This window comes from Pelobates fuscus, chromosome 3 (genome assembly GCF_036172605.1).
Source record: "Pelobates fuscus isolate aPelFus1 chromosome 3, aPelFus1.pri, whole genome shotgun sequence".
Taxonomy (NCBI): Eukaryota; Metazoa; Chordata; class Amphibia; order Anura; family Pelobatidae; genus Pelobates; species Pelobates fuscus.
In genome coordinates, this window is record NC_086319.1 from 351,535,397 (window position 1) to 351,550,870 (window position 15,474).

The window sequence follows — 15,474 nt, forward strand, 5'->3', positions numbered from 1 at the left end:
ACCTGGCATCATTATCTTAGACCTAATACTCTCTCTTTCTCAAGCTGTAGAACTTCCTGCTTTCCATGTCATTATCAAATATTGTTAGATTGTATTGAGATTTTTTCCCCTTGTTTTTTAATTATATGATGCATTGGGTCAAGTCACAAGTAGAGTTTAGCGAACCCGAACTGAAAAGTTCGGGTTCATACCGAACATTACGGTGTTTGGACCCCGAACACGGACATATCAGTGTATGTTCGGGTTGGAGTTCGGCGATTTAATGGCGCGTTTTGAAAGGCTGCAGGGCAGCCAATCAACAAGCGTTTGACTCGTGTGCCCTTAAAAGCCATCACAGCCATGCCTACTAATGGCATGGCTGTGATTGGCCAGTGCAGCATGTGAGCCATAGACATAGTATGCATAGACGCCGCATTGACTGCTGAGCGGCGAGAAACACACACAGATACAGAGATATCATGTGCCACACAGGGATAATGAGAATGGCAGTACTCAGTTAGTGCAGAGCAGGGATAATGAGAATGGTAGTACTCAGTCAGTGCAGAGATAATGGGAATGGCAGTACTCAGTTAGGGGGACCCTAAATAACAATGGGGGAGGGGAACAACTGTCCTCCCCTCCGGACCCCCTGTGCGGTGAGTGGTGGCCCTACATAACAATGAGGGGCACCTTCTGTCCTCCCCCCGGCACCCACCCCTGGGCGATGGGGGCCCTAAGTAAACATTTAACACCCCCCCATCACCCCCTCTCCAAAAAATAACCCCTACCTACCCCCCTCATCCATTAGCTAGATACCTTTAAAAAGAAAAAAAACTTACCATTTGATGTCTAATTTCTTCTAAAATCTTATTTTTTCAGCCCCAAAAAAGGCCAAATAAAAATCCATAATAACCAACGCACTTTAAAAAATTTTTTTCAAAAATACTTTTTCACCCATGGAGGGCTCCGCACAGACTGAGCTCTGCAGGGCGGGGCAAGGCTTGTAAAGCCTTGCCCCACCCTGCAATTAGGCTCAGAGCACTCTGATTGGTGGGTTTAAGCCATCCAATCAGAGTGCTCTGACAGGTATGTGAAGAGACTAACAGGTAAGTCTCTACATTTACCTGTCACAGCACTCTGATTGGTTAGCTTGAAATCCACCAATCAGAGTGCTCTGTGTCATTTTGCACAGCGTGGGAAATTTCTTTGGAATTTCCACACGCTGTGTAATTTGACTCATAACAACACTCTGATTGGTGGATTGAAAGTAACCAATCAGAGAGTTATGAGTTAAATTACACAGCGTGGGAAAATTCCAAAGAACTTTCCCACGCTGTGTAAAATGACACAGAGCACTCTTATTGGATGGATTTCAAGCCATCCAATCAGAGTGTTATGAGTCATTTTGCACAGCGTGGGAAAGTTCTTTGGAATTTTCCCACGCTGTGTAAAATGACACAGAGCACCCTGATTGGCTTAAACCAACCAATCAGAATGTTCTTAGTTAATGCCCCCCCCCATTATTTTTAGGTGAGGTAAGGGTTATTTTTTGGGGGTGAATGGGGTGACTAGGGGTTTGGAGACCCCTAGTCACCTTGGGGGGTTTACATTTTTATTTAGGGCCCCCACCCGCCGCTCAGGGGTGGGGGCCAGGGGGGGAGGACAATAGGTCCTCCCCCTTATTCAAATTTAGGGCCGCCACCCACCACTCAGGGGTGGGGGCCAGGGGGGGAGGACAATAGGTCCCCCCCCTTATTTTACTTTAGGCCCCCCACCCGCCGTTTAGGGTTGGGGCAAATAGGTTTTTAATTTTTACTTTTTTTTTTACAGTGAGCAGCCACTGGCTGCTCACTGTTTACTAGACATGCCCCTACTCACGGTATAGCGAGTAGGGGCTGAATTTACTAATACTAAGTAATTACTTAGTATTAGTAAATGTGGCTGAAAGACCAATTTAGGTCTTTCAGCCTTTTGGTAGATAGCTCCCTTATACTGTGAGAATTAGGGAGTTATCTAATAAGCGGCTGCTTATTTTATGTTATTTTAAGTTATTTTAAGTGATTTCCCTATCCACATTTGTTTGCAGGGCACTTGTCCTACTCTTACCCCCATTTTACTTCCTTTTGCAGCCCTCTAGCCCTTTCCAGGACTTTTTTAGAGGCATTTTAGTGCCCAAAAGTTCAGGTCCCCATTGACTTCAATGGGTTCGGGTTCGGGGTCAAGTTTGGGGTCAAGTTCGAGCCGAACTCAAACTTTTTGACGATGTTCGACCAAACTTGGCGAACCCGAACATTCAGGTGTCCGCTCAACTCTAGTCACAAGATGTTATTGTGTAACAAACAATGTAAAAACCTTTCTCCAGATCACCTAATGAAGCAGTTCTGTCACATGACGTTAGAAGGACTGGGGGCTATTTTCATGTTCTGCCCATTCATATGTACAGGTGCATCTGTCAGAAATCAAAGTTCATCTGGCTACCATATTTAGCAACATTTCTTACTACTATTGATATTTTTCACTTATGGGTTGGTTTTATGTTAGCTCAATAATAGGAGGCACTGACTTCCACGAGAAACCCCAGGAAACTAATGTGTAGATTCAAAATTTGTACATATTGTGTAGATTTTTGGTTAGCTGCCCACATTACATTGTGCTCTAAAACCAAAAATAAAAATAGATATTTGTTTTCTTCCTAATTGGAGCACATTCTGCTTAATTCCCAGTTTGTTCTTTTGTCCCCAAGACATAGATGTAGATTTCCATTGCATGTTTTTGTTTTAATGCTTTGCTTGCAAATTACTAATAATACTTTTAATTTCAGTGCATGTATTTCAATATAGATAATTATCATCTCTAGTGAAGCTTGATCACTCTTCGTGATAGAAAGAGTTTATGATTTAGGATTTTAGCAACCATTGCACTTTAGTCTTTTAAGGAGTTAAAAAGCTTTTGGACACATTTGGTTAACTTACAAACTTTAAAGGGTAAGTATATATATTTATGTTATATCAAAAGCAGAAGAGCAGTGTGTTACAGTCAACTTGATAATGGAAGAAATCTTATTGCCATATGCAAAGTCATTTTCTGTATGTTTATAACTACAAATAGGTGGAAATAATGAGATGAAAATCTTTTCGAAACCATTATCACGAATGAGTACCAAGAATAAATTTCATAACATTTTGAAAGTCTACCGTACCAAATAATAGATGTGGCACACCTGGCTGGAGGCTGGTGGTGGATCCTTTCATCTTGTGGATACAAAATGAGGATAAACGTGTGCACAGCCTAAATGTATTTATAATATTTAAAATTGAATAGAAATCTATTTATTTATTTATAAAATAATCCAAGTCCTAAAGCAAATTATACTTTATTTAAACTGGAGACTGATAGAATACAGTTGTTCTTAAAAGTGTGCATGGCCTTGGAGAATTGTTAATATAGGTATTATTTTTAAAGAAAACATGGGTGAGCAGGCAAAACAAATTTCTTTTATTTCTTATGGGATTCATATTTAACTGTAGGCTATAACAGAATGTCACAATCATAAAACAAAACATGGCAACAAAGAAAAGATGAAATGAGCCCTGTTCAAAAGTCTGCATATCCTTAGTTCTTCATGCTTCCTTCCACAGATGAGCTTTATGGGGATGCTGACTTCCTTTTCCAGCAGGAAAATGCCCACATTGCCAAATGCACCAAAGCCTAGTTCAATAACCGTGGGATTACTGTGCTTGATTGGCCAGACCCGGAAGGGCTGTGGCGATGCGTAGGACTTAAAAAAGCTCCGTATGTCCACCATCAACAACACGTCTGTAAAGCGTCCTGTCCTTGCCGGCGTGGTAGTGGGAGGAGGAGGATTACCTCTTCCCCTGTTAGATTCCCGTTGTGCTGTGACATCACCCTTATACGCTGTGTAAAGCATACTTTTTAATTTATTTTGGAACTGCTGCATCCTTTCCGACTTGCGGTAATTCGGTAACATTTCAGGCACTTTCTGCTTATACCGGGGGTCTAGTAGCGTGGACACCCAGTATAGGTCGTTCTCCTTCAGCCTTTTTATACGAGGGTCCCTCAACAGGCACGACAGCATGAAAGACCCCATTTGCACAAGGTTGGATGCAGAGCTACTCATGTCCCGTTCCTCGTCCTCAGTGATCTCACTGAAGGTATGTTCCTCCCCCCAGCCACGTACAACACCACGGGTACCAGATAGGTGACAACGAGCACCCTGGGATGCCTGTTGTGGTTGGTCTTCCTCCTCCTCCTCCAAGCCACATTCCTCCTCTGACTCCTCTTCCTCACAATCCTCTTCCAGCGTTGCCGCAGGTCCAGCAAGCGATTCTGATAAGGCTGTTTCTGGTGGTGATGGTGACCACAACTCTTCCTCTTCACGCTGATCTACGGCCTGATCCAGCACTCTTCGCAGGGCACGCTCCAGGAAGAAAACAAATGGTATGATGTCGCTGATGGTGCCTTCGGTGCGACTGACTAGGTTTGTCACCTCCTCAAAAGGACGCATGAGCCTACAGGCATTGCGCATGAGCGTCCAGTAACGTGGCAAAAAAATTCCCAGCTCCGCAGAGGCTGTTCCTGGCCTGCTTCAGGACGTCCTGTAAGCCTGGGTACTTATGCACAAAACGTTGTACGATCAGATTACACACATGTGCCATGCACGGCACATGTGTCAACTTGCCCAAATTCAATGCCGCCAACAAATTTCTTCCGTTGTCACAAACCACTTTGCCGATCTCCAGTTGGTGCGGAGTCAGCCACTGATCCACCTGTGCCTTCAGGGCGGACAGGAGTGCTGTTCTGGTGTGACTCTCTGCTTTCAGGCAAGTCAACCCCAAGACGGCGTGACACTGCCATATCCGGGATGTGGAATAGTACCTGGGGAGCTGGGGGGGTGCCGTTGATGTGGAGCAAGACGCAGCAGCAGAAGAGGACTCAGCCGAGGAGGTTATGGAAGAGGATGGAGTAGGAGGCGTAGAGGAGGTGGCAGCAGGCCTGCCTGCAAGTCGTGGCGGTGTCACCAACTCCTCTGCAGAGCCACGCATTTAATGCTTGGCAGCCGTCAGCAGGTTTACCCAATGTGCAGTGTAGGTGATATACCTGCCCTGACCATGCTTTGCAGATCAGGTATCAGTGTTCAGATGGACACTTGCCCCAACACTGTGTGCCAGACATGCCATGACTTCCTTTTGCACAATCGAGTATGGGTTGGGGATTGCCTTTTGTGCAAAGAAATTTCGTCCGGGTACCTTCCACTGTGGTGTCCCAATAGCTACAAATTTTTGGAACACCTCAGACTCCACCAGCTTGTATGGTAAAAGCTGGCGGGCTAAGAGTTCAGACAAGCCAGCTGTCAGATGCCGGGCAAGGGGGTGACTTTGTGACATTGGCTTCTTACGCGCAAACATGTCCTTGACAGACACCTGACTGTGGGCAGATGAGCAGGAACTGCTCCAGGCAAGAGACGGAGTGGCGGATGGTTGAGAGGGGGCAAGGAGGACAGCAGTGGTTGATGTGGCTGAAGATGCTGGACCAGGAGGAGGATGGCGGCTTTGAGTTTGTGTGCTGCTTGTACTCATGTGTTGATCCCATAGGTGTTTGTGATGTGCGATCATGTGCCTTCGCAAAGCAGTTGTAACTAGGTGGGTGTTGGACTTCCCACGACTCAGTTTCTTTTGGCACAGGTTGCAAATGGCATCGCTGTTGTCAGAGGCAGACACACACAAAAAATGCCACACTGCTGAGCTCTGCAATGACGGCATTCTGGTGGTGGCAACAGCATGCGTTGATTGGCGTGCTGTCTGGCTGACCCCGGGTGCCGATGCATGCTATCTGACTGTGCCACTAGCTCCTTGCAACGACCTCCCCCTGCTTCCAACTCGTCCCCTCCTCCTCTCTGTCTCTTCATCTGAACTTTCCCCCTGTCCTTCTTCTCTTCTAGCGGGCACACACGTGACATCCACGGACGCATCATCATCATCAACCGCTTCACTTGTATCTGACAACTCAGCAAAGGATGCAGCAGCGGGTACAACATCATCATCATCACACCGTATGTCCATGTGTGTAATGCTGCCTGACTGAGACATATCCCTGTTATCTACATCCTCTGGCAATAATGGTTGTGCATCACTCATTTCTTCCAACTGATGTGTAAATAACTCCTCTGACAGATCAAGTGAAGCGGCTGTGGTGCTAGTGTTGGTGGTGGCGGCAGGTGGGCGAGTGGTAACTTGAGAGGTGCCTGAAGCTAAGCTGGAGGAGGATGGTGCGTCAAGGTTCCGAGCGGAAGCTGTAGAAGATTGTGTGTCCTGTGTTAGCCAGTGAACTATGTCCTCAGAACTTTTCGAGCTCAGGGTACGTGGCCTCTGAACACTGGGCATTATTCTAGGGCCAAAGGGAATCACAGCACCACGACCACGACGGCCCCTGCGGGGTGGCCTGCCTCTGCCTGTCATTTTTTTTTCGATTAGTGGTACTATGCGTGCAAGCTACTATGACAACAACAACATGAGTGGCACTGTGCACTGGCAGAAGTTGGCAGAGTAGACGCTGTAGGCCTGACACACACGCTTGCAGACAAATAACTGCTATTCAATCTATTACAGTCAAAATTGTATTTTTTTTTTTTTTTAAATGTACACTACTGTTACACCAGATATGAGTTGCACTGGTGTGACACTGTGCCCTGGCAGGCCCTGAAACGCACACATGTGAAGGAAACTGACTGCTATTATTTCACAGTCAAATTTCTATTTTATTTTTTTTATGTACACTACTGTTACACAAGATATGAGTTGCACTGGTGTGACACTGTGCCCTGGCAGGCCCTGAAACGCACACGTGTGAAGGAAACTGACTGCTATTATTTCACAGTCAAATGTCATTTTTTTTTTTTAATGTACACTACTGTTACACCAGATATGAGTTGCACTGGTGTGACACTGTGCCCTGGCAGGCCCTGAAACGCACATGTGTGAAGGAAACTGACTGCTATTGTATTACAGTCAAAAAAGTTTTTGTTTTTTTTTAAATGCAAGCTATTGTGACCAGGGCCGGCCTTAGGCATTTAGACGCCCTGTGCGAAAAATCTTCACAGCGCCCCCCCCCCGTCATCCATGTATGCTGTTATGTTTGTGTTGTCTGTGTATGTAATAGTACGTGTGATGACTGTGTGTGATATGTATGCTATGTGTGATATTTGTAATGGGTATATTAACAGTGTGTGATATGCGTGTATTGGTTGTATGTGACACACACACACACACACACACACACAGAGTCAGACGGCCATACACACACAGGAAGACATCCACACACACACAAGCAGACAGTCATACACACACACACAGGCAGACAGTCATACACACACACACACACAGACACACAAAGGCAGACAGTCATACACACAGACACACACAGGCAGACAGTCAGTCATACACACAGACAGTAATACACACAGACACACACAGAGGCAGACCGTAATACACACAGACACACACACAGTCATACACACAGAGGCAGACAGTCATACACACAGAGGCAGACAGCCATACACACAGAGGCAGACAGCCATACACACAGAGGCAGACAGTCATACACACAGAGGCAGTCATACACACAGAGGCAGTCATACACACAGAGGCAGTCATACACAGTCACACACACAGAGGCAGACAGTAATACACACAGACAAACACACAGAGGCAGACAGTAATACACACAGACACACAGTGGCAGACAGTAATACACACAGACACACAGTGGCAGACAGTAATACACACAGACACACAGTGGCAGACAGTAATACACACAGACACACAGTGGCAGACAGTCATATATACACACACACACGCAGACAGTCATACACACACACACACGCAGACAGTCATACACACACACACAGACAAACACACAGGCAGATAGTCACACACACAGAGGCAGACAGTAATACACACAGACAAACACACAGAGGCAGACAGTAATACACACAGACACACAGTGGCAGACAGTAATACACACAGACACACAGTGGCAGACAGTCATATACACACACACACACGCAGACAGTCATACACACACACACACGCAGACAGTCATACACACACACACAGACAAACACACAGGCAGATAGTCACACACACACAGAGGCAGACAGTAATACACACAGACAAACACACAGAGGCAGACAGTAATACACACAGAGGCAGACAGTTATACACACACACACACGCAGACAGTCATACACAAACAAACACACACGCAGACAGTCATACACACACACGCAGACAGTCATACACACACACACAGACACACACAGGCAGATAGTCATACACACAGAGGCAGACAGTCATACACACAGACACACAGAGGCAGACAGTCATACACACACACACAGACAGTAACACACACACACACACAGAGGCAGACAGTCATACACATAGGCAGAGAGTCACACTCACCTGACAATACCTGTGGAGTTCATTGTGGAGGCAGTGCAGCTCCTGGTGACTGTTTGGTGGGGAAGCAGGGACTCCTTCCTGCTTCCCCTGCAGCAGTTTTCCGGCGCTTTTAGCTCCGCCCCCGCCGCACGGTAAGCTCCGCCCCCGCTGCAAATTTAAAAAAAAAAAAATTTTTTTTTTTTTTTTTTTTTTTTAAATCGGCTGTGCGGCCGCACGGCGCCCCCTGCTCCATGGCGCCCTGTGCGGTCGCACAGCTCGCACACCCCTAAGGCCGGCCCTGATTGTGACACCAGATATGAGTGGTGGCACTGGGCAAGTGGGCACAGTATACGCTGTGAGCCTGACACACACGCTGACAGGCAGGCAACTGAAATTAGATTACACAGGGAAAAAAAAAGCAGACTGATGTTCTAGCCCTAAAAAGGGCTTTTTGGGGTGCTGTCCTTACAGCAGAGATCAGCTGAGTCCTTCAGGACTGTAGTGGACACTGAATACACTAGCCTAGCTATCGATTTCCCTATTAAATCAGCAGCAGCTACACTGTCCCTCCTCTCACTAAGAATGCAGCTTCTGAATGAATCTAAAATGGATGCTGTGCAGGAGGTGGGAGGGTCTGGGAGGGAGAGACTGCTGCTGATTGGCTGGAATGTGTCTGCTGACTGTGAGGTACAGGGTCAAAGTGTACTCAATGATGACGAATAGGGGGCGGACCGAACATCGCATATGTTTGCCGTCCGTGGCGAACGCGAACAAGCTATGTTCGCCAGGAACTATTCGCCAGCGAACTATTCGGGACATCTCTAGTCAGAGTTTGCCTGTACTAAATTTGCTTGTGTACCAATAAGCTTGTCTGTGTATGTCAGTGAGATTGTCTGGCAGTGAGCCTATTTGTGTGCATCAGTGAGCTTGTGTTTTTATGTTGTATTGTAACATATTAAGTAGTATGTAGTATGGGCTTAGAGGTGTGGCTTGAAGATGCTCTTCCAAGCCTTCTAACTATTAAAATAGAATAATTTGGGGCCACTATGAATGGAAGAACTATTATGGTCACCATAGCAACTTAAGTTAGATGAAGTTGCTCTAGTGAGCATTGTGTTTTTTTAAGGTCAATAAAAAAATGAAAAGCATTTTTTGAAAAGAGGAGGCATTACTCAATGAGAGGGTTATGTAGAACAGGAGTGCCCATAAGGTAGATCCACATATGTTACAGAACTACAACTCCCATGATGCTTTGCATGTTTTGAATGCTTTTAGAATGACAAAGCATCATGGAAGCTAAAGTTTTAAAACATCTGGAGATCTACCTTTTGGGCACCCCTGCTCTAGAAAGACTGTTTTGTTTCTATAAAGAGATTTTAATTTGAAAAAGTACAGTAAATGAAATCACTTAATCAGTGCTAAACATTGTGTAGGTGCCCAGAGTGTAAGTATTAGGGTTGTTGTCAGTTCAAAGTGAAATTCCTGTAAAATACTATTGAGAGTAGGATTGTATTAGGAAAATATTAAGATGTGGTTTCACAAAGATATGATATCCAAATGATCATGCTAATTTCAAAGTATATCATTCATAAATTAAGCTATAACAATTAAATTCAATTTTTTACAATTACCATGTAACCTGGAGCCTTAGAATACTTAACCAACTGTATATGATATTTGAATTAATTCATATCCCCCCCTACATCCCAATGTTCCACAAATGAAATGAATCAAAGCTCACAGTTTGCAGAAAATGTAAAAATAAAAAATAAAAATAAAAAAATTATTACAGAACTTTTTGGAGGTTTTACCAAAGCTTAACACATAAGTACGACTGTTATATGTAAACTTTAGCTAGCAATTCCTTCTGAAATTGTTTACTAAACCTGAAGGTTGCTTCACATATGGATCACAGATGGGATCAGACAGAGCCAGATGGGTCCAAAACATTTTGGCATTACTCCTGGACTCTTGGAAGATAACACAAGTAATTACTAACAGTGAAACAGTGTCATGTTTGCAATAGGAGGAGGATTGATTTGTAGTTCAGGCAGCCCGAAGACAGATAGCACCTCTAAACTAAACTCATTTTCTGGAACAAGGTCAATATCTAAACCAAATACACAGCCACACAAAGTCACTGTGGAATAAGGAATTGGGAACATTTGGGTTAGTTAGCGTCTAAAAGCAATCATTTAGAAGCCAGCTCAAATTATTACAGCAGACAGAAGGCTACGATATCTTGTGAAATGATCAGATTAAAGCATAAAATGTCAAAATAATGGAGAAGGGTCATTTGGTCTTTCACACCGGCCCTTCATTACCTTGTACACAATCACGAAATCTAATTGACACTTGTCTTTACACAGTTATATGTTTAAGCCATTAGCCATTTTAAAGTAGAATAATCTACCGATAGATAGATAATAGATAGATAGATAGATAGATAGATAGATAGATAGATAGATAACAGATATATAGATAATAGATAATAGATAGATAGATAGATAATAGATAGATAGATAGATAATAGATAGATAGATAATAGATAGATGATAGATAGATGGATAGATAGATAGATGATGATAGATATATAGATAGATAGATAGATAGATAGATAATAGATAGATAGATAGATGATATATAGATAGATAGATAGATAGATAGATAGCAGATGATAGATAGATAGATAGATAGATAGATAGATAGATAGATGATATATAGATAGATAGATAGATAGATAGATAGATAGATAGATAGCAGATGATAGATAGATAGATAGATAGATAGTAGATGATAGATAGATAGATAGATAGATAGATAGATAGATAGATAGATAGATAGTAGATGCTAGATAGATAGATGATAGATAGATAGTAGATGCTAGATAGATAGATGATAGATATATAGATAGATAGATAGATAGATAGATAGATAGATAGATAGATAGTAGATGATATATAGATAGATGATATATAGATAGATAGATAGATAGATAGATAGATAGATAGATAGATAGATAGATAGATAGCAGATGATAGATAGATAGATAGATAGATAGATAGATAGATAGATAGATAGTAGATGATAGATAGATAGTAGATGATAGATAGATAGATAGATAGATAGTAGATGCTAGATAGATAGATGATAGATATATAGATAGATAGATAGATAGATAGATAGATAGATAGATAGATAGATAGATAGATAGATAGATAGTAGATATATAGATAGATAGATAGATAGATATATGATATATAGATAGATAGATAGATAGATAGATAGATAGATAGCAGATGATAGATAGATAGATAGATAGATAGATAGTAGATGATAGATAGATAGTAGATAATAGATAGATAGATAGATAGATAGATAGTAGATGCTAGATAGATAGATGATAGATATATATATAGATAGATAGATAAATAGATAGATAGATAGTAGATGATATATAGATAGATGATATATAGATAGATAGATAGATAGATAGATAGATAGATAGATAGATAGAAAGATAGATAGATAGATAGATAGATAGATAGCAGATGATAGATAGATAGATAGATAGTAGATGATAGATAGATAGTAGATGATAGATAGATAGATAGATAGTAGATGCTAGATAGATAGATGATAGATATATCGATAGATAGATAGATAGATAGATAGATAGATAGATAGATAGTAGATATATAGATAGATAGATAGATAGATAGTAGATGATAGATAGATAGATAGATAGATTTATTTTACTGATCCTCCTTTTTTTATATATTTTTTGCCTAGGTTAGGTGTTGTAAAAAAGCTATTACATTCTTTGAAGTTGCTGTTTAGTTAATAAGTGACCTCGCTGGATCATGTAAGATATATATTTAATAAGTATTGTATTTACCCGAATCTAATGCGCACCTTTTTTGGAAAATAAAGTTTCCAAAATTTGAATGTGCATTAGATTCGAGTAAATGCGGTATATAATACATAAATACAGATTTGTTTTTTTTCTACTGATCTTCCTTTTTTCACCCTTTGTTGCTTACTTCTTCTCACTTGATCTGTGAACCAAACAGCGGGAAAATGCGCTATGGTGCTGCAAAATATATACCGTATATACTAGAGTATAAGCCGACCCGAATATAAGCCGAGGCCCCTAATTTTACCCCAAAAAGCTGGGAAAACGTATTTGTAATGGACCGTTTCAGCAGACAAGGGGTTAAAATCGTTTAGGCGATAATCCCCTTTTCAAAGACAGGCACAGCTACTGTAGAATCACCAAAACTCACGAATTGGATATAAGTGAATGCACCAAACTCCCGAACTGCATACAAGGGAATAAGGTAGCACTCCAAACTCCCGAACTGGAACCTCATAAATAGCTGCTAGCAGACGAACAGGAAAAGCTCCCAAGCGGCTTACACTCCTGGCAGTCAGTCCCTATCAGCATACAGTGAATCCCCCCAAGAACGAGACAAGGTTCCGTGTTGAGGGTCAAGCAGTGGTCTGTTTATTGAGGGCTACCTGCCCCTGTATTTATGCAGGTCTCCCACCTGGTGGACACTCCCCTAGGGGAAGACTGTAACAATGGACAGACAAGTATCAATTACAGACATACAGAAGTAAAACATCCCCACAATGCATCCTGGCTTCCTCCCCTCTGCCCTGGATAAGTAATTCAATTATCTCCCAGGACAAAGGCAAAACTCCATTACACAGATAACAGATATATAGATAATAGATAATAGATAGATAGATAGATAATAGATAGATAGATGATAGATAGATAGATAGATAATAGATAGATAGATAATAGATAGATGATAGATAGATGGATAGATAGATAGATGATGATAGATATATAGATAGATAGATAGATAGATAGATAGATAGATAGATAGATAGATAGATAGATAATAGATAGATAGATAGATGATATATAGATAGATAGATAGATAGATAGATAGATAGATAGATAGCAGATGATAGATAGATAGATAGATAGATAGATAGATAGATGATATATAGATAGATAGATAGATAGATAGATAGCAGATGATAGATAGATAGATAGATAGATAGATAGATAGATAGATAGATAGATGATAGATAGATAGATAGATAGATAGTAGATGATAGATAGATAGATAGATAGATAGTAGATGCTAGATAGATAGATGATAGATAGATAGATAGTAGATGCTAGATAGATAGATGATAGATATATAGATAGATAGATAGATAAATAGATAGATAGATAGTAGATGATATATAGATAGATGATATATAGATAGATAGATAGATAGATAGATAGATAGATAGATAGATAGATAGAAAGATAGATAGATAGATAGCAGATGATAGATAGATAGATAGATAGATAGATAGATAGATAGATAGATAGATAGATAGATAGTAGATGATAGATAGATAGTAGATGATAGATAGATAGATAGATAGTAGATGCTAGATAGATAGATGATAGATATATAGATAGATAGATAGATAGATAGATAGATAGATAGATAGTAGATATATAGATAGATAGATAGATAGATAGATATATGATATATAGATAGATAGATAGATAGATAGATAGCAGATGATAGATAGATAGATAGATAGATAGATAGTAGATGATAGATAGATAGATAGTAGATAATAGATAGATAGATAGATAGATAGTAGATGCTAGATAGATAGATGATAGATATATATATAGATAGATAGATAGATAGATAGATAGATAGTAGATGATATATAGATAGATGATATATAGATAGATAGATAGATAGATAGAAAGATAGATAGATAGATAGATAGATAGCAGATGATAGATAGATAGATAGATAGATAGATAGTAGATGATAGATAGATAGTAGATGATAGATAGATAGATAGATAGTAGATGCTAGATAGATAGATGATAGATATATCGATAGATAGATAGATAGATAGTAGATATATAGATAGATAGATAGATAGATAGTAGATGATAGATAGATAGATAGATAGATAGATAGATTTATTTTACTGATCCTCCTTTTTTTATATATTTTTTGCCTAGGTTAGGTGTTGTAAAAAAGCTATTACATTCTTTGAAGTTGCTGTTTAGTTAATAAGTGACCTCGCTGGATCATGTAAGATATATATTTAATAAGTATTGTATTTACCCGAATCTAATGCGCACCTTTTTTGGAAAATAAAGTTTCCAAAATTTGAATGTGCATTAGATTCGAGTAAATGCGGTATATAATACATAAATACAGATTTGTTTTTTTTCTACTGATCTTCCTTTTTTCACCCTTTGTTGCTTACTTCTTCTCACTTGATCTGTGAACCAAACAGCGGGAAAATGCGCTATGGTGCTGCAAAATATATACCGTATATACTAGAGTATAAGCCGACCCGAATATAAGCCGAGGCCCCTAATTTTACCCCAAAAAGCTGGGAAAACGTATTTGTAATGGACCGTTTCAGCAGACAAGGGGTTAAAATCGTTTAGGCGATAATCCCCTTTTCAAAGACAGGCACAGCTACTGTAGAATCACCAAAACTCACGAATTGGATATAAGTGAATGCACCAAACTCCCGAACTGCATACAAGGGAATAAGGTAGCACTCCAAACTCCCGAACTGGAACCTCACAAATAGCTGCTAGCAGACGAACAGGAAAAGCTCCCAAGCGGCTTACACTCCTGGCAGTCAGTCCCTATCAGCATACAGTGAATCCCCCCAAGAACAAGACAAGGTTCCGTGTTGAGGGTCAAGCAGTGGTCTGTTTATTGAGGGCTACCTGCCCCTGTATTTATGCAGGTCTCCCACCTGGTGGACACTCCCCTAGGGGAAGACTGTAACAATGGACAGACAAGTATCAATTACAGACATACAGAAGTAAAACATCCCCACAATGCATCCTGGCTTCCTCCCCTCTGCCCTGGATAAGTAATTCAATTATCTCCCAGGACAAAGGCAAAACTCCATTACACACGTGGGGACACAAAGACAGACTATCACTTTAAAATACACAAAGTTACTT